General features: G+C 47.3%; 1 protein-coding gene across 5 annotated transcripts in view; it reads right to left on the reverse strand.

Annotated features, from left to right (window-relative positions):
* Bt (projectin protein bent) overlaps nucleotides 1-21,053 on the reverse strand; it is a 258,426-nt gene that overhangs the window by 175,997 nt on the left and 61,376 nt on the right. The gene's annotated exons all lie outside the window — the stretch shown is intronic.

A 21,053-nucleotide genomic window follows, 5' to 3' on the forward strand; every position in this document is an offset into this window, starting at 1 on the left:
GCAAGACCGTTCTAAACTAATGCATGGCTCGTACATGCCCATATTATACTGCGCAAAGGAAACCTTAGGCGCGCCGTAGTGGAGGGCTCGGATTAATTTTGACCACATGGGGATCTTTAACGCACGTGCGCCGAAATCTTGTTCACACGGGCATTTTTTGCTTTTCGCCTCCATCAGAAAAAGCGGCCTCCACGGCCGGGAATCGAACCCACGTCCTTGTGCTCAGTTGCACAACACCTTAGCCTTGTATTAAGAATTCATGTTGGAGTGATTTTTACAATAGCAGAATAACTACAAAAGGTTGCGCAAAAGTGGCGAGGACATGTCCGCTCGAGGTATTTGAAGCACAACAAACAAAGATAAACAATGACTGCGGCTTAGCCCAGCTAATCCTGGATGTGCAAAGCGAAGGAGGAGGAGGAGAAAAGCGAAAAGAAAGGCCGAGAGGTTATCTAGGCTTAGAGCCCGGATTGCTACTCGGCACTGGGGAAGGGGTGTTCAGGGGATAAAAGAGAGGGCAGGTGAAAAAGAGGCGATATCAGCGGGGTCGCGCGCACACTTCAGTCCCTCCGTGGGCACAATCGTCTTCCAGCTAAGCCTGTGTCCTTCATGAAACGCAAAATGGCGTTTGCTGCCTTCTGCGAAGTTGATTGTAGGGGTCTATGTCCTAGAATAGTCTCTACTCTGAACGGTTGATTGTCCAATCGGATGAGCTCGGCGGCAAAAACGTGTCTTTCCGATGAATACTGGGGACAACAACAAAGCACATGTTCGATTGTCTCTTCAACCTCGCAGGCGTCGCAGTGGGCACTACTGGCCATTCCGATGAGGAAGGTGTAGGCTTTCGTGAAGGCCACTCCCAACCACAGCCTACAAAGTAAAGTAGACTGTGACAGCGCGATGCATGGGACAAAGGGAAGAGAAGACGACACAAGCGCTCTGAAACTTTGCAGGGCGCCTTTGGAGTCGGTAAAAATGGACCATTTTCGGGAAGGAGCTTCCATAATGTATTGAGAGCTTCACGGATGGCTGCAAGTTCAGTAGCCGTAGAGCTCGTGGCATGGGCAACACGGAGTCGAATTTCGGTTGATTCTGATGGTATAACCACCGCACCTGCCGAGCTCGAGGACGAAGTTTAGCCTGATTAAATCTTAATTTCCCTTGGTTCGCTCTTCCACAGTCTCCGGCGCTAGCTTGGCGCACTTGGCATTCCGGACCCTCTCCAGTGAAGCAGTTCGCCGGGAGATATCCGCGGGGTGGTCAGACGCCGCTTGCCATTTGAAGACGACGGCTCATTGCCTCCCGCTCTCCTAAACGCTCACAGAAGACTGCCCCCGACCTCGCACTCATCCATGGTCAAGCTCGTAACCGACTCACATAGTCAGGCGGCAACCCACCCGCGGAGAGCGCATGAGCCTAGCAGGCGGCGGCGGCAAATCACGTGATGCGTTGCCAAGGCTACGCTGCAGCTGCGGCCTAATGAAGATCAAATTGCTGGCGACAAACACACTCGGCTCGACTAGGATATATAGTAAAGCTTGCTTTAAAAACGACGCTATCTGTCCCAGAATATGGCGCGCGAACAGTATGAACGTGGGAAAATTAAATTGAATCAAAAAACTTTCAATTTATTCATAATTAGAGGAGTGAGAGAGGAAGGAAAGAGCGTGAGGGGTGAAGGTTAAGAGGGTAGGTTAAGAGGGTAGGTTACGTAGCAGGAGCGGCCGAAGACTCTCGTCTTTCGATGACATTTGCAGTAAGGCAAGCAAATACGCTGCCAATTTTTGTGTTCCGGCTACAATAAATGTTTTTCACCCCCACCACCAGCGTTGCAGTAAAGATTATACACATTTCCCCTTTGCGAGGACGACAACTCAGACGCAGGCCGACGAAGAAAATGCAAAACGCCGCGCTGCGTGTGCCTCGCCTTTTCTCTAGTACGTCGGCATGCAGTGTGTGTGTTTTTTTTTTTTTTTTTTTTTTTTGCATAAGCAGTATGCAATACGAGGCCTGCCTTGGCTCCGTTCGACAGTACCTTTCGATACGAGCTGGTAGTAACGGAATGAAGCACATTTGTAGGGTTGCTCCGAAGCTAGCTTTCCCCGACCATCTGATTTTTGCGGGTCACGGGAAATAGAACGCTCTCGTGGCAGCTGCGTTACTGGGGAACTGTATACAACCGTGCAGTTCATCATCATAATCATCATCATCATCATCACCACCACCAGCCTATCTACGCCCACTGCAGGGTAAAGGCCTCTCCCATTATCCTCCAATTGACTCGGTCCTGTGCTAACTGCGACCAATTTATCCCCGCAATTTATATTTCTCGAAGGATGGCGGATAAATTGTACTTAAAAAACTGGCAAACCTGTATACGCAATGCCTAATGACCGCAAGTGTGCCGGAATCTTGGAAGAACGCGACCATCATACTAATCTAAATAAAGGTGACATGAAGGACTTGAAAAATTACAGGCCGATCAGCTTACTGTCAGTCGTCTACAAGGTACTTACCAAGGTAATCGCTAACAGAATTTCTGCAACCTTAGATTTCAGTCAACCTAAAGAACAAGCAAGGTTCCGTAAAGGCTATTCAACAATGAACCATATTCACACAATCAATCAGGTGATAGAGAAGTGCGCTGAGTATTCTGAACCCCATATATAGCCTTCATAACTATGAGAAAGCATTTGACTCGGTTGAAACCTCAGCAGTCATTCAGGCATTACGGAACCAAAGTGTAGATGAGCATTATGTAAGAATACTAGATGATATATACAGTGGGCCCACAGCTACCATCATCCTCCATAAGGAGAGCAGTAAAATACCTATAAGGAAGGGTGTCAGACAAGGAGACACAATCTCCCCAATGTTATTCACAGCATGTTTACAAGAAGTATTCAGAACATTGGACTGGGAACAGGTGGGAGAAAGGGTTAATGGAGAATACCGTAGTAACCTCAGATTTGCTGATGACGTTGCCTTGTTAAGTAACTCGGGGGAGGAATTGCAAAGCATGCTTACCGAACTGGACAGAGTAGAACCGTGGGCCTGAAAATTAATATGCAGAAAACTAAAGTAATGATCTATAACCTCGGGACAGCACAGCGGTTTGAGATAGGTGGCGAGGCAGTGGAAGTGGTAAGTGAATATATCTACTTAGGCAAAGTTGCGACCCCGGATCCCAACCATGAGGCAGAGATGATTAGAAGGATAAGAATGGGGTGTAGTGCATACAGCAGATATTCTCAGATAATGAATGGCAGCCTACCATTGTCCCTGAAGAATAAAGTGTATGACAGCTGCATCTTACCGGTACTCACCTACGGGGCAGAAACTTGGAGGCTCACTAAGAAGGTTCAACTTAAATTGAGAACTATTCGGAGGGCAAGGGAACGGATGATGATAGGTGTAACATTAAAGGAGCCATGAAGACAAAATACAAGTTGGGTTTATTAGAAAGACTGCTTAGTCCCGATAACAATGATACCAATATCATCTTCGAACAAATAACGGATATATTAAAGAAAACGTGTGAAGCAGTCACGACCCCCTAGCCAATTTCCCGCAACTTTTCTATGATGCCATGGAACCTTGTTTGTGCGATTGGCGGCCGCCTAACTGACCTGTCGCCACGACACATGACTGGACGTCTGTAATGGGGCCTCTAGTTCCATTTGACCGCATCACTTGAATGCCAACGTGCAGTTAACGCACTGAAAATTATGTTTTATTGTTGGCCCTTATGACGTCATTCTTGCTCATAACACGTCACTGTGGCGCAAAATTTGAAAGTTTTTAAATACTTCTTGCTTTTTTTTCGTTAAAAAACATCTTTTGTGGCTGTAATGGGGCTGGGTTCTTTCAAATTAAACGAAGTTGTATTTTCTTTTCATGGCTCCTTTAAAGGACAAGAAGAAAGCGGAGTGGGTCAGGGAACAAACGCGTGTTAAGGACATATTAGTAGAAATTAAGAAGAAGAAATGGACGTGGGCAGGGCATGCTGAAAGGCGTTCTAGAGAAGACCACAGCGCCAGTTTAAGTGTGGAGCACTTTAGGGGCTCAGTCGCTCCTCCAGGGTCACGTATCTAACCACCGTTGTCACGCGGCGTCACGAACCCAAACAGAGGCTTTCAAAAGATCACCGCTTCCCCTGGCAGGGGTCGAACCTGGATCCCTCACGCTACGAAGCCGATGTCAACCCAGTTGTGTCGCACAGGCACACGCTACTCGTATGCAAAGTGTTGGGGGTGATATTTGCGCTGCGCCGTTGTCAAGGAGGTCTGCCTTTGCTACGCCGCAAATAAGTGCACAGTAGCACATAAGAAAAACGTCATAAATTAACACATTATTACCCCAAATGATCGAAAGCTCAGTCCAGTGCGTCTTTACAATTCTTTCACAGGCTGCGGCGGCCTCTCTTGACGACTTTCAGTATCACCGCCAGGCTGAAACTGGAACTAGTCAAGAAAGGGCGCAAGAGCCCCTGTGGATAATAACTGCTCCGCACTTGACAGCCGCCTTCACGTTCAGTGGAACTGCTTTAATTCTTAGCAATGGGCTACGTCTGGTCGTATTGGCGTTTCTTTTCTCTTTTGAGCTCGTTTTTTTTTTTTTTTTAATTTGACGTGAAAAAATTGAATACTCCCATTTGGTCACGGTAAGAGCGTCGCTGCTATTTTCGTGAGGGCCCAGAGCGGATGCTTCGGCTGATTTAAATTTTACTTAAGCGTCATGTTGTGTTTTATTGAGGCGCATCACGTTTAGTTTCATCTGAGGATTACTGCTAGAAGTTAAAAAATGATAATTTATGCTTTGTAGTTGAAGGCGAGATCCACGGCTGCAAAGGTTAACATCTCCGCGAAGGGGATGGGTGGCTGCGCTTGCCGATGTTGACTCTGGCGAATGTGCGGCTTTGGTATACGGTAGGAATCGTGCGGAGGAGCCGCTTTGGCGCACATTTGGCGAAAGGAACATCTTACCCGGCTAGAGCTTCCCTTCTGGTAAATTCGCCTGAGGTAATCACTTTCATCCGCGAGCTACATCAGGCGCTGAGAAACTAAAGGCAGCGATTGTCCGCTTCGGTTGCAGTGGTGCTGTTTCAAACGCCACCATGGCTGTAGGTCCCAGCTGAAGATTGACGCATCTTGTGTAAAAATCCAGCTTATCCCATTCCCCTTACATTCAAGGTCAAATTCGCCTAATTCCATTCCCATTCCTTTCCGCAGAACATTGTCTTCATTCCATTCCAATTGCATTCCGGGGTCGCGAAAAAGTAGGATGAATCTGGAGTCACTCCAATACCAGATTTGTAATTCCGCAAAACTGTCGGAGGCGGGTTCTGCGCGATTTTGAATCCTTAATTTCGCATATACCCTGCATCCGTGGATTTTCCGCATAAAGATTCCCCTGAAACATTCTCGTACGCACTACTACAGACACCGAAATGTCGTTACTGCTTCTCGCAAAGTTCAACAACCCTCCAGCATCTTGTTTGGCCTTGCCAAACAATCTGTGCGTAAATCTGTGCGCGCACTCCAAGGCCCGGCAAGAGTCACACATCCACGGTGGTGTATTGCACTATGCTTAACAAATAGGAATGTATGCTGCTTTCGCGCAATATTCCATGACTGACCCAGCCAAACCATCTGTCATTGCTATCCCTTTTGTTTTCTCGACACACGAGACAACACCGACAAATTAACGAATTTATTGAGAAGGTAAACTGCTATTTTCCAGAGAAATGAGCACATTCTCGTGATGGTTGGTACGCCGCTCGTGATGGTTGGTATGTCGTTGGTACCGCCATAAGTGAGCACAGAAAACGGAACGCACTTACGCACTCCCCCTCCCTTATACCCCTACACTTGCTCCACTCGTTGCGTTAGGATGACCTCTACACTTAAAAAATGAACATCCAAAATAAGCGACGGGAAAGGAAAACAGACTCATGGAGGCGAAAAAAAAAGTGCTCGTGTGTCGAAGTGTGGACGCATATTAAGGGTCCCCAGGTGGTCAAAATTAATCCGTATCCCTACACTACGGCGTACTTCAACGCTCATACTGTGTAGCTTTGACCCGTAACTGCCACGCCACCCCCCCCCCGCCAAAAAAAATAACGAAAATTTATTTGAAAAGTATATTCCCAGATGAGTAAAAACTCTGTCTTATGATGGAAGGCATGACAGCTATTCCATCAAGGAACGACGATCGTGTCGGCTTTGAAGACAAGGAAATGATATAAAGAGCAAATACAAAACCATGCACCCCTCCGTCTAACGAGGACAATGGTTGAACGCAAAGTTTACTCGTGCTGGATTCTTTGTTTGGCCAATCTAACACTGCAAGTATTTGCTACTCTGGAGTTACGCACCACTTTTTAAGAATACCCACAGTAACTCATGGGTGTGCACTGCGTAGGCCTAACGTTTGGGTTTGGGGTGTACAGGTTTGGGGTGTACGGGTGTATGGGTTTGGGGTGTATGGGTAACGTGGGGTATGGGGTGTAAGGGGTACCTGCTGCTTGGCGTTCACTTCGACCATGTCGACATAGAGCAATCCGATCGACGGCGGTTTTACAACACGGGGGACCGAGGTTAGATTCCGGCCACGGGGAGCGTTTTTATCTCTCTATACACCCACGATCATTCATCCTCATCGCCAGAGGAAGTTGGTTTCCCTGCAGGGCGTATTGGCGTACAACGGCATCAGTGGGGACACTAAAGCGTCGTCTTAATCAAACGGTGTCAAACAATCAGCGCGCAATGCCATTTCTTTTATGCGTTAAAACCACGATTAAAACCTGCGCTAAATAAAATGACGTTGAAAATATCAAAGGCTTCCTGTAAACCTCGATGTATGCGTGTCTGGGCCATTACAGCTCTCAATCATCTTCCGGTTAAAGTACAGCGGAAATCACGCAGCGCGTTTCTACAGTGGAGGCCATTTTGGGAAGCGATATGTGGAGCGACCTCCCATGACCGGCAAAAAAAAGGACGATTACAAACAGACAAAGTCTACGGTGCCGTGAGTACACGCGGGAATTTGAAGTGATGAAGTCAAAGAAGACAATAACGTAAAGCATGACAAACCCTCAATGCTATCGATTTATCGATTCCAGTAGTGTTCTTATGACCAGTGTTTGAATTTTATTACAATTGTTTTTTTATCTTTGTTATCCAATACGGTTGTTCTCTCTCTCTCTCTCTCTCTCTCTCTCTCTCTCTCTCTCTCTCTCTCTCTCTCTCTCTCTCTCTCTCTCTGTTTCCTGCTCTTCGTTCTTTTTTAAAGGGGCCAATTACCTTTCTCCTCCTTCAAAACTGACATTTGTTTTCTTATTATGCATTTATTATATAAATCTTTGTAACGATAGTCTGTACGAGGAGAATGAATGTTTTGTTTAAAAATGCTCATAAATATTAATACCTCATATATCGTAGGAACCCATTTTACAACCCATTACTGAGTTCTGAGGTCCCATCTGTATGCTTCCACGCACATGTATTCATTTCTTGTAGAATAAACTTGAACTCAAACTTGACACCTTGATCTTGAATCCATCGCTCGTTTAACATTCTACGCGTCATACCTTAAATTTCTGCCCAGATTTCATTTGCGTCTTCAGCCATAAGCTTATGCCGAAGTGGTACAATGTCGACGCCTCATCGCTACCAAAGGCTGGTTACCCGGCTAATAACTAACACCCGTCGTGTGGTAAATGTGCGGTGTGTAAGGGGGGGGGGGGGGGGGGGCACTATTTTCTTATTTCTTTTGGATTCTCTATTTTCGCTCCAGAGAATTTGGGAAGGTTCAGGGAGTTCGTGACGCTTTTAGAGGGGCCTGCTGGACACGTTTACATCAATTTGAGCCGCGTACAACCACTAGAACGCGAAATAAAATGATTGACACTCAACCCTGCTCCCACTGCGACTGGTAGTTGTCAATGTTTGATCTATGTTCGCTAAATTCCATCATGGCGTTATACACTTGCTTTGACCATGTAATTCTGTAATCTATTCAGTACATCATGTGATGCTACATGAAAATTCCCTTGACCTCAATAATGAATTCGCAATCACCTTCGCTCATTTTGCACGAAGGGCTTTCACTGCCTGTTGCGTTACTTTCCTACCAAAACGAGTTACAGCCGCTTTTCGTAACCCGATGTGTTGACAGCGGAGAATTCACAATTCATCGGAACTTCACGGTAAGCAAACTAATAACGGCAAGTAAATAAAAAATTGGCGCAGCTTGCAGTAGTGGTGTGCAAGGCTGGAGAAACAGCAGAGCTGGCTGCCCCTCTCCCCTCGTCGGAGATCAAGGTGTTGCACCTCACAGGGATTTCCGAACTTGCCGCTTAAAGTTCTCCATGACTGGCTGGTCCGGTTTGTTTTGTCCGCAGGCTTCCACATCTCTCCCAAAGTGGACCGCGTTGGCGCGCGCTAGAACCGGCGGCAACTAGCTTCGCGAACTCGGCGGCTGTGCTCCCCACTTCAGGCGCGAACGCACGTGAACTGGCGAGGAGAACAGCACGCGAGAGATAACGCCACAAACGCTGGGCAGAGTGTTCTCGAAGGTCGAGCTGGCCGACGCCGCGCGCTCCTCGAGAGGCGCACACTCACGTACGCTCGGTATTTTTTTTTTTTGGGGGGGGGGGGGGTATTTTTTTTTCGCATGACTCCAACGGCATAACTAAAATCTCAAACAGCTCTGCTGTTAAAACTTGGCGCACTTATCGAGGCGTTTTAGTGTCCAATTTCGCTACAATTTTTTCTCTAAGATTACCTTGAGAGTATTCGCGAGAAAGTTGGCTTTACCGCAGGACGTATTCTGCTGACAGACCACTACGCGAAGAAATTCCAATCAGTCAGCCCTATCTGCAGCTTCGCTGTAATATACTATATCTCATAACACAGAATGCAATCGCATCATTGTTGACTCTTTATGAAGGTGTAATGCTTTATCGGACACTCCCTGTCAGCCGAAAAAGAGTTCGTGACTGACGTATGTCACAAACAGCGGAAATGATGAAGGGTGGAAGGAGCGACAATACTGCGATGCGATGCGATGCGATGCGATGCGATGAGGTCAGCATACATATTTGATGTCGCCGCTTGATAACGGTATGCTTGATAGCGAAGCGCTGCCGTATGGGTGCGGACGCTCCTGAGAACCAGTATACAGGGTGTTACGACGATAATTGGAACCCTTTAAAAAATTTCCTGAGCGAACCGCTGCTCGGTTCGCGCTCAAACTTCACACGAAGGTAGCATTTTGTGATCTATTTTGTTTGGCACAGGGAACAACGACCGTACTGACCTGTTTATTCTCAAAATAAATAAAAACGATTTTCGCCTGTGGAAAATGGCGGCCGATTTGTACGTGCAAGCCAGTGCAAGCTGATCTTGGAACGATGGCGCCACCTGAGGTATGCAGGGCGAAAGGGACGATGGGAATTCACGCTCCTTCCACGGCAGGAAGGGACCAAATGAGGTAGCAGGCGATCAGAAAATCTCCTTCGTCCCTTGTTTACGATGATCACAAATAGTTGCATAACAGCTGATACCAATCATAATAAGACATTCCCACGGTTAATGGTTGCCAATAAACGTTAAATTTCTTTTCTCACTTGCTTCCACATTTTCGGATCGTCTGCTACCCCATTTAGCTCCTCCCTACCGTGGGTGAAGTATGAATCCCCATCGCCCGTTTCGCTCTGCCTACCCCAGGTGGTGCTGTCGTTCCAAGATCAGCTTGCACAGCTCGCATGTCCAAATTGGCCGCCATTTTTCCATAGGCGAAAATAGTTTTTATTTGTTTTCGGAAGAAAAAAAAAACAGGTGCGAAGGGCGAACAAGTTACGAGAGTTCGTGACCAACCTTGATATAGAAAGTCTTTTCATCGTCCGTTGGGCGCTCAGCACGAAATAAAGATAAAGGAATATAGCTGCGTGCACCGTTTTCACTCATCGCAGCAGCGAAGTTAGATAACGCTTGCATGAGCGGGCGCCGAACGTGGTGGGAAGACAAACCAAAACTCTCACACGCCGAACGAAGGTGTTTCCATATCAGCGTTGGACACAAGCTCTCGTGACTTGCTCGCACTGCTCACGCGCGGCCCTGCGCCGGGATGTGCGGCATGTACTGACAGCCATGCGCTCCGTTGTTCGTATTTACATTTATCACGATAGTACCTTTGGTGCTCAGAAGCCTGAAACAGCCTAACCAACCCAAGACCGACAAAGCGAAAGACATAACGCGTCTTCTCGCCAAGCAGAAGGGGAGCGCCGAACTGTCTCTTGAGGAGCGGATCGGTATCTCCCAAAAAAGAAACCCTAGTACAAAGACTACGATGAGCCTCCAAACAGTGAAGAAGGGCTTGCGTTCGGGCTAGTTGGTATTCCATAACGTTCATCTTAAGCGCAGAAAAAAACAGGGACAGGACAAGCGCTTGTCCTTGTCTACTGTGTCCCTGTTTTTTTTCTGCGCTTAAGATGAACGTTATGAACTCCAAACAGTCTCGAATACCTAAACGGGCCCATCACCGCAACGCGGAGCACCACGCCTGGACCGAATTGGGTATCGTGTAAACTCGCGAAATCTCTCTGAAGAGGACTTTGAAAGGATGGCAACATTCATGAATCAAGTCTCAGATAGTGGTGACGTGCTCATAGCATGGAAATCTGCAAAAATAATACTAATACCGAAACAAGGCGTAAAGCTGAGCCTGGAAAATCTCAGGCCAATTTCCCTGACCTTCTGCACGGGAACGCTAATGAAAAAAGTGGTTTCGACACTGCTGGAGAAATTTCTTGAAAACACTGGAGCCTTCCCCCTAATGCTCATCGGCTACAGAACAGAATTTCAGCCCAAGACTGTCTTCTACAACTCAAGGAGGGCATAATAGACTACCCCAATACAGCCCAATCGCGAGCTATCCTTGCAATCGACCTGTCGAAAGCTTTCGACAAGGTATTGCATGGTCTCAACTTGACAAACGTACAATCAACGGGATGCGGAGAAAAAACGCACGACTACGAGAGGAGCTTCCTCGAATACCGGCGCCTGTCGGCACTAACACTGAGCCCCATCGAATGGCAAGAACAGGGGCACACCTCAGGGTTCGATAATTTCGCCGCTTCTTTTAAAAATAGCCATAATGGACCTCCCGAAAATTCTCAATAGCATAGAAGGTACGAAACCTGCGACATACGTGGACGACATTACGATAGAAATGATAAGAGGGTCACCGGGATATATCGGAGATACACAGCAAAAAGCAGCGCATGCAATCCAGGGCTATGCTTCAAGAGGAGGAATGACCTGTTCGTCGGAAGAAATCCGAGCTCCTGGACTCACCAAACATAACAAAAATCAGGCACAGGAACAACTGAAAGTCTACATAAACGGCATGCTTGTTGCCCAAGGGCAAAACATTAAGGTTCTGGGACTGACCATTCAGAACAACGGCAAAGCTAACCTAACAATAGTCAACCTTGTGAATCAGTGCAACCAAGTTATTATTCACATGCTGGCTAGGACCACCCACAGACACAGGGGACTTAGGGAAGAGGACGCCATGCGAATCAAAGAGGCGCTTATCTATTACAGAATCTTGTACCATCTACCGTATCAAAATCCAAGTAAAACAGAACAAAAAAAAAACTAGAAATCGTTCTACACAAAACACACGAAGTAGCGCTAGACGTTCCTGCCTACACGTTAACGCAAGCGCTGGAAGACACAGGCACCACGAACACGTTCGACAAATTGATCATTGCGCACAAGATTAACCAGCTCAGCGATTCCGGAATTCCGAACGAACAAAGCACCCAAATTTTGAGAAGCTTAGGGTATGAAGTGAGAGAAGAAGAATATCAGCGCAAGACGCAGCTTACTCCAAAGACCAGAGCAGCAAAGATCAAAATAGCCCCCTACCAACTGACATGAGCACCACAAGGCGTAAGGACCGGAGAACACGACGCGCAAAGGCTCTCCTGAAAATTATTGAAAAAGCTGTGGTTGATTCCTTTGTCATAAGAATCGTTAAAACACGAAAGTGAAATGTGGAGCGAAATCTGCGGCTGAGCATGATTTGCGGGTCGGCGCTGTCTCTGTCTTGTGGGTGTGCTTGGCGAGCGACGTCATGCTGGCGGGTCGTTTCGGCAAATGTTTACTGGTGTCATTTCCGTGACGGATATGACGTCAGTGAAATTTGGTGTATCCCGGCACAAAACACTTTTGTGTTAAAATATAAAACCCGAAACGAACAACCCCAAGTATAACGTACTCTTCAGTACTATAGGTTGCTTACCCGCAAGAGCCCCCAGTGTGCAGGGGCGCATCCTTTACAGGCCGCTTGCTTTATCGAACTGGCGTTATTTCCGTGAGGTTATGACGTCATTGAAATCTTTGTGTATCCGAGAATAAAACACTTTCGCGTTAAAAACGGGTCCGGACACTGGGCATACTGCACACGGACTGCAATTTCTCTAATGGAAAAGGTGTCGTAACAGTTGTCAACGGGAGATTAAAACTTGTCACAGCAGCCACAAACAAGAAACTGCGTAGAATAGCCGACCTAGAATCAACAGCAATAGCAACAGCCATTGAAAGCTTCACACAAAAAGTCTGGACAATAATATTCAGCGACTCGCAAGCGGCGTGTAGCCGGCTCATTCACAACCAGCTGAGCACAACTACGGCATATATAATAGAAAAAAGCAATGTAGAGCAGCAAAACTCGATACAGGCTGCTTTGGGTTCCTGGGCATGAATGCATCCCTGGAAATGAGCGCGCTAATGCATTCGCCCACGAACTAAACCCCCGGGCACCTGCCAATGGCCATCCGAGGACAATGCCTCTCTCACGCAGCCGCTATATTGACGCAACAGAAGCACTTCTGGAGGCACCCCTTTCCGGACAGCTCTTTTCGGCACCTCGCAGTACATGTGCACTAACGCAACGCTTTACATAATACACAAACTACGAAAAATGGGGGGAGGGGGGGGGGGGGGGGGGCGGAGGTGGTTGCCCCACAAGCCCTACACTGCGGTGAATACCGGAAATGTGTCACACGCTAACCACTTGCACCAAAAATCCCGCCCTCCCACCTTATAGCTCAAGCCACCTTCGCCAAGTGGGAGGAGTGGGTGGCCGACTCGAGCGCTCAAGGCCAGCGATAGCTGACGGAACGGGCAGGGTTGGCCCTCAGCTCCATACCCGGAGCCCCGGACTAGGGGCACCTTCGGTTAATAAAGTTATCTCTCTACCACGCATACTGAACCTTGCCAAGAATGAAACGTCTCTCTCTCTCTCTCTCTCTCTCTCTCTCTCTCTCTCTCTCTCTCTCTCTCTCTCTCTCTCTCTCTCTCTCTCTCTCTCTCTCTCTCTCTCTCTCTCTCTCTCTCTATGCCCGAATGGTCAGGGAGCGTCACCCCCTCCCCCTTCTTCTGTCACCCGACTTCTGCATTTCAGTTTTGTAAAACTTCATTTAGCGCAGACATTTCGTTACCTGTACCCCTCTGAGGTTTTCAACCCTCATGCATGTGCGGATATTTCAACTGACGTGTCACGCGCTCTTTTGAGAAAGGTGATTTTGCTGCGTGTTTCAAACTTGGTTTTCTGGGACGCTCTGCGCCCTGCCATGCACGCTGCCAGAGCTCACAGCCATACGGCCTAGGACGACCGCTCCACCATGTCACTCACATCACTATCATACGGATAGGACGGCGGCGATGAGCGATTTGCACCGGGTCGCCTACAACACCGGTGCCACACATGGTATTTATCCCACGTGTGGAACAGGCCCCCTCGACAAGCACTCGCTGTTTTGGCAGCAGGGCTCTCCACTCAGATTTCGAGTAGGAGCGGCCCTTTCCTCGGCTGTGAACCGGACATGGTCACCCTGGGCCGTTTATTGGCTGTTGTCCGGCTCCTGCAGAACAAAAACCGGCCGTTTCTCGCAAACCTTCCTCTCACGGCATGCAGCCAGAACCAGACATATTCAAGGCCTCCATACCTCTAACCTTATACCTCTAACGGAGATTGGCCTTCATCCATCTCTTATTGGATCCTCAGAAATGCAGGGGCGAACCAGTATCGCTGCTTTATCGAACTGCGCCATTCGGGCCACAAGGCATGTTCTCTTAATAAATTTATTTTGTTCGAATTTTAAGTGCGGAGCACTTTAGGGGCTGGCTTTGTCGTCGTAGCTCGCTGGAACGCTCGATGTCAAGCGACTGCCGGAATCAGATGGCGCAGCGAGATAACGGACCCAAGTAGACCCCGGAGTACCCGTCGTAGGGCATCCCGCCGAGGCTTCCAAAACCAAGCGGTTTAAATATTCATAACCCTCCGAAACTCGTGAACAGCTGGCGCTTGTCATACATCTCCCCGTTGTTTAGCGCAAAGAAAACTGCAGGTACATTTGAGGCAAAATATAGGTAATACACCGGCAGCTCCCGCGTTCATTTAGTTAGGAACGCTAGTTGGGTTGGTTTTTACGATAGTAAGCGAAAAAAAGTGGCAGTGCAACGCCAGCACGTGCGGGAGGAAAAGCAAGCACAAGAAGAACAGAACTCCCACTGGCGCAGTTTCAGGCAGGGGGCGTGCGAACACTGCGGAGGCGTAAAATTAGAATTGCATCGGGTGGTAGCAGTGAGCAGATAACGGCGCTACAGGCCATTATGACGAATCACTGCTCTGCACTTCCGACAGCTTTCACATTGAGTGGAACGGCTTTAATTTTGTTGTACCTGGCTCGCTCATAAAGGTATGCCGAAAAAAATCATTTTTTACATTAATAAAAACCAAATTCTAGCCCACTTTAACCGGGTTGGTATCTTCACGGTCGACGGTGACGGAGTAGTAAGTAAACGAAATAATTCGCGATCAAACGGGAAATTTGCCTCAGCAGGCGGCGGCTGCATTTAAATTGTCAGTCATTGACTGGGAAGTTATTACGTTACCGGCGCTTTCAGCCCAGCCAAGAAGCAAACAGGAATCGGCACGCGTCGTTTATTTGCTTGTGACTGGGAGCCGAGCCAGGCGAAGGAGTTGCGCCAAAGACCGAAACCGCAGAACCGGCGGAAACCTTCTTAAAGGTTTAACCCTTTTTTTTTGCGCGTAAACGTTTATGACTGGTCATCAAATTCGCTCGCGCGCCTCAAAAGTGCTGCTAGCGGCATAGCTTCCTAACCTACGTTGCGTTAAAACTGTTGCTATAAACGAAACTCCGGAATGCTTCAAACTCCGTCACCCTTTCGCATGCAGGATGCAATTCTGGTTGCCAATATACAAACAGCCGTGCGTGCCTACCCCGTATGACGCAAGAAGTAAACACCCGCCACAAACAAAAAAGGTACTGAATAGTAGCGATCCCACATGGAGTAGCCTATTTTAGACCACCAGGCTGAAAAAATTGAAGGACGTCCACGAATAAGGCACGTCCACGTATAAGGGAGCAAAAAAAAAGCGTTAACAAAATCACGATGATCCAAAATATCCGAAACCTAAAAAAAAAAAAAGCCTTGCAATGTCGGACTCGAACGTGAGCTTTCTCGTTTGTAACTAAGTACTATACCACAGCGCTACAGGGGCAGCTTTAAACATGGCTTTTTAGGGAATATTTATTCAATAGAATCTCCGGGTAGCGTCCTTAGACAATGAGAGGCGACTGCCGTGAAAAATATCTGACGGTAATTCTCACGGTCGCTGTGATAACGGCTGTTGTTAAAGCGAAGCTTTTTTTTTTCGTCACTGATCGCTATAGATGTCGCTACATAATACACTGCAGGAAAGCCAACTTACACAATGGGTGTCACGAAACGATGATACTGATAACCGAAGGCACATCAAGCTCCTCAAGAAAGAAACGCTTCCCGTGGGCGAAATCGAACCTGTGTCCGATCGCGCAATTCAGACAAGGCCGAAGCAATTTAGATTTAAGACTTTGACTTTGACTCAGGTTGAATTGGAGACAGCTACGCGTTTTAACCATCTTTGAATAAACGGGCTTTGATTTGTCATTGTTTGAAGTCACTGGTTGACTCAAGTCGGTTTATTGATTGATTGACTGTTTGATTGACTGAATCTATTTATCTGATTAGCCGACCCCCGAAACCCAGGCCGATCCCGCTCTGTGGGAGAGTGCAGCTCGACGGGTTTAAACTCTAAGCTACACTGGGACACACCCAACTGGGCGAAGACGTCATTTGAAAATATAGATAACGACATCCGCAATCTTGGTTGGCGCTGTCAGAAATTTGCGGCCCTTTGCGCCATGATGACGAAAGTGTTCGCGCGTAAGCTCTAATGGTCGACTACAAGAAATCTGAGCGAAGAAAAAATTGACATCCATCTCACTCCACCTTGGGGATTTCCACTAAATCTGATCGATTAAGAAATCTGAGCGCGATCTCAGAGGTACCGAAAACGGGAGAAGAAACAGGAAGCACATCTTATGCACCGCATGGCCTTCACTGGTGGCATGTACAGCCGGTAAAACTTTTGTCCATAACAGAGATTTGTACTTCAACTGACTATATCTGGAAAGTACTGATGGATACTATTCAAAGGAGTGTTGGGGACTGAAGTGGTCGGCGTACACTTCGGAATGGTGCGCTAATTTTCTCTAACTTATTTAAAGGTAACTGTGCAAAAAGCGGGAAGTACAAAACTCCGTGTTATAGACAAGCGTTTTACTAACTTTACTTACTTACTTTACTTACTAGCATCTAACTTTACTGTGTCCGCATCTGACGTCGTTAAACGTTGCTATCTGAGGGGTTGAGGCGTAAAACACGTTCCGAGCTCGTAAGTGCAACATCTTTGCGTAAAATGGGCAACCCATGGTTTCTCTGCAATAACTTTATTCGCAGTGGCGTTCCTGGAAACGAGGGATATTTTTACTTTTTTGAAGAAGCCATAGACTTCTTTTATCACTCTTCCTACACCGCTGACGACACATTGGTCCTTGTCCAGCCGTTTTTATTTTCAAAAAAAAGAAAATTTCACTACTTCTATGTTTCGTAAAGTTGGCTTCTTCCGTAGACGAGATTGTCCTACAGGCAAAGCACGCTTTACAGGAAGCCAAAAAAAAAGGGTTTTGTTGGCGAGGCGACAACTCTGCCTCGGTGTGACGTAACACGTGCCTAAAAAGGCGAATGTTCAATTTAAGGATGGGAAAAACAAGCAAAAATATAAAAGAAACTGAGCGTACACTTAGCAATACCAAAATTGCTCTAAATGAATTGTCACCAAGGGCCAATGTAAACGGGCCGAAGTTGCAGCAAAACGAGCGAAGTCAGAATTCGCCATTTTGGAGCTGGAGTCACAGACTAATAATGTTAAGATGAAGCCTGACACCCGAACGTAAAATATGGCCAAGTTTGTGAAAATTCTATAAATTAAAACAAAACGCAAAAAGACAACCGCTAAGGGCGGTCACTGAATTCGTAGGATTCGATGGAGCGGGCCAATTACTCCAACATTATGAATATTATAGAAATTGGAATTGGGAACCAACCAATAACATTCAAGGATGTCGCAGGATAAATAGGAGTGGCTACAGGGAATCAAGGCAAAATGGCTCTCCATGAACACAAAACCGGCATGCAGGAGGCAAGAAAAAAAGTATTTTCGGGCCTTGCAAATACAATTAAGTTCTATACATTTCTCCTTTTATTCTCAGAAACAACAGCCAGTAGCTCAGGCTTACGAGTTACTATAGGATTGTTCCGGCACGGCAAAAGTAGTCAGTGCTGGTATAAATAACGCACCGCCGGGATAACGTAACCATACACCACCCACGTTGTATCCGCGCGAAGCTAGACTCGGAACGAACCGCTGAACGACGGCAAACACTTGCGCCAGAAGAAGAGGTTCGTGTCCGAGTTGGTAATAGCATCCGCCTGCGAGGCTGGCTAAATATAGGCTCGCCTCCGCGTAAATGACGGCGCTGTTGACGAACGTTGGTGGCCGTCTCGGAGCTGCTCGGAGCGCCCAGACAGAGTCTTTGTTCATCGCCGGCATCTGTTGGCGACAGGCCGTGGGACGGAATGATCAACAGCGCCCATCTCTGGCAGAACTAGAGATGCCACGCTCCAATGCACGCGCAGCCAGAGATGCCAAAAAACGTAACAGGCCGAGGCGGGATTCTTGAAGCTTTGACTGACGTTAGCAGCTGTATAGACGGACACGCCACGGCGGCAACCTTCGTGCTTAAGCGTGCGTAAACTTGACCCCTGTTGTCGAAACGACGGCTCAGCATGCTCGGTCACATTTACCGAAGCATAGGTTTTGTGTCCTTGTCATCACTGGTGTCGTTACTGCCACCCAGATTAGAGCGGATCTTTGTTTTGATGTAGCTGGCGGTTGTAGCTTTTGTGATAAACGGGGCCGGGAAGAACCGCCCACGGCCATGACAAGATCAAGCGGGAAATTTTGGCAGGCCTTTGCATCAAGTATTTAAAGTGAATCCAGCGAAAAGGACGAATGACAAGAATGGATTGCCCCCCCAAAAACCGCTGCGTCCTTTTTACTGGTTCTACTTAAAGTGCATTATAAACCCACTAGCCCAGCAAGTCACTCTCTTTGCATCAAGTGCCGATTTCAATGGTCACTCAGAGGTGGGAACGTTGTACCGCGAGATATGGACGGATTTCGTGTGCAGAAGCAGTGATGCTTCACGTCCTGCTTTTCATTAGCGTGAGTAAGGGCATCGACATTGCGGTCATGTTTTTGCTGCTCACCAACCGGAGAATCAAAAACAGGAACTGAATCCCTCGACGGAATCCACGCAGGCGCAGAAGCACACCTGTGGCATGTACCCTAGTAACACTACCAGTAACAAAAGGAGGAAAATGCGGCGATGACGGAGATATTGGCGACAATGTTGTGGCCAATCTCCATCGTGGGTATGTGTCAGTGACATGACGACAAAAAAGGGGGAGTCTGAAATCAGTGCCTATTCTGTGGACCAGAGGATGGCGATGATCACCACAGGATAATGTGCAGCATTAGGCCTACAGCCATCACCTTCTCCGTCACGGCACCATCACACCAAAAAACAGCGAAGGAGACGTAACGGAGTAGCGTTCGTACTGGAGCTCTCTGTCAGAGTACAGGGTCGTTTGCCGAGGGATCAGTTTAGCCTACAATTGAGCATACTTAATCTGAAAAGTAAGGAAAATGTCGTGATATATTCGATACAGTGCGACTATAATTGCTGTATTGAAAAATAAATAATTGCTTAGATTTTTACGTGCGCTCACCTTTCGCTAAATTTAGCCGTAAAAATTTAGGTTTCCTGATTGCTGGTTTACCGCGGGGCGTGGTCCCGTCACGTTGACGGAACGGAAATGTAGAGTTAGGCATCCAGTCATCGTCGCACCGTCTTCGGCGAGAAATCGCCCCAGAAACCGTCGCCCATGACGGAAAACGGTGGCGTGACGGTGACGTGTCGGGGTGAAAAACGACTGTGTGAATGATGCCTTATTCTGTGGACCAAACCGTCGCGTGGCAAAAACACGAAGAAAAAAAAAAGACCACAGGGTAATATTCGGGTTTGTTCTGTGGACCGTACCATGGCATAGTTTATCCTTATTCGTCTAAAGCATCTTAAAAGATACCAATCCACACTTATTTCCATAAATAATGCGTAGAATCGTCTGAAGATAACCGGTTAGAGCAAGAAAGACAAAAATTCATAACTGCTAAGACTCGAACCCAGGGCGGTAGCGTCAAAACCCTATAATCTACCTCTGCGCAACGGCAACCGACGAGCGGAGCTCTTTTAGCAGTAGCTCGAAACAGAACACAACCCTGTGGTCTGGACAGCACAATAAAGTTGGGTTATTCTTTCGTGTCGTCAACAAAATAGGCAGTGCGGAGTCTGAAATTTGGAAACGCGAAGGACGACAGAACGCGAAGGACGACAGAACGCGAAGGACGACAGAAGACAGGGTAACGAAATGGAACGCGCTTTGCACCATTACCCCTGACTACCGTCGTTCTTTGTCTTCCGTAGAAGAAGGGCCTCTAGACCTTTAATGAAAAAGGGGGAAGACTGGGAGAGGTAAGGGAGAATCCTTCGGTGCAATTAATTCAGTTCACGATGTTCACTGTGTTTCAGTTCAGTTCAGTTCACTGTGGGCATCAAACAGCCGTACAGAAATGGACAGGGCTTTGCCTCACACAACTCCTGCCATGCACCTCGTAATAACACATGTTATTGCTTTGGCCGAGAGCGGCCAACGCGACCGATCAAGTATTAAACCTTCTGGACGGAATTTAGCGAAACTGAAAACCAGAGAGCCCAAGAAAATTTTTGAAGACACTGACCCTAGTGTTTTATCGGTAGTTTCGATAACACAAGGGTAAGAAGTGGTCAACAATCAGCTGCTTAAGACCCGCAATTCAAGAAATTCAGCCTAAAAACTACGATGGTTACAAAAATATGCTCCGAAATTCTCAGATCGCAGCGTTTCCGGTATTCTGGTATTTCTCTGCACGAAATAAGGGGGCAATGGTGCGTTTTGTTTTTTTGTAAATTCAATTGGAAGCCTAGCCAGGCGTTTCGACCGTGATAATTTTGGCCACTTTCCCTCATTCACCCGCTTTCATGCAATCCGCACGCTCGCGCCATAAGGTTAACTGTCTTTGTTTGTCAGTAAAAATAGGCATATGTGCTCGTAAGATGAATTTGACGAAGTCGCCTCAGGTGCGTGCTCGACATATCAAGCTTCAGGTGTTTGCTTCCTACCTGTGTGCAAGCATCTTTTGCCGTATAAAGGTATCGCAAAAACAAAATACAGGTTGGGAGCTTTCAGAAAACTGGCTTGTCAATCCAGCAATGATGCCACTTTCAAATAATCATCCATGATTTTAATAAAACAGGCGAAGTGGTGGCGATCCACGAACCACTTTGCCGCCCAGTTTTTATGACGTCACGGGACCATGTTTATGACGTCGCAGAACTGGCGTCCGCCGACCAATAACACAGCTAAGAAAAGTGTATGGGCGATTACAGCAGTGCCTCTGGTTCCACT

This window comes from Haemaphysalis longicornis, unplaced genomic scaffold (genome assembly GCF_048455015.1).
Source record: "Haemaphysalis longicornis isolate Haplotype H1 unplaced genomic scaffold, Haemaphysalis longicornis Haplotype H1 scaffold_12, whole genome shotgun sequence".
In the NCBI taxonomy this organism is placed as follows: Eukaryota; Metazoa; Arthropoda; class Arachnida; order Ixodida; family Ixodidae; genus Haemaphysalis; species Haemaphysalis longicornis.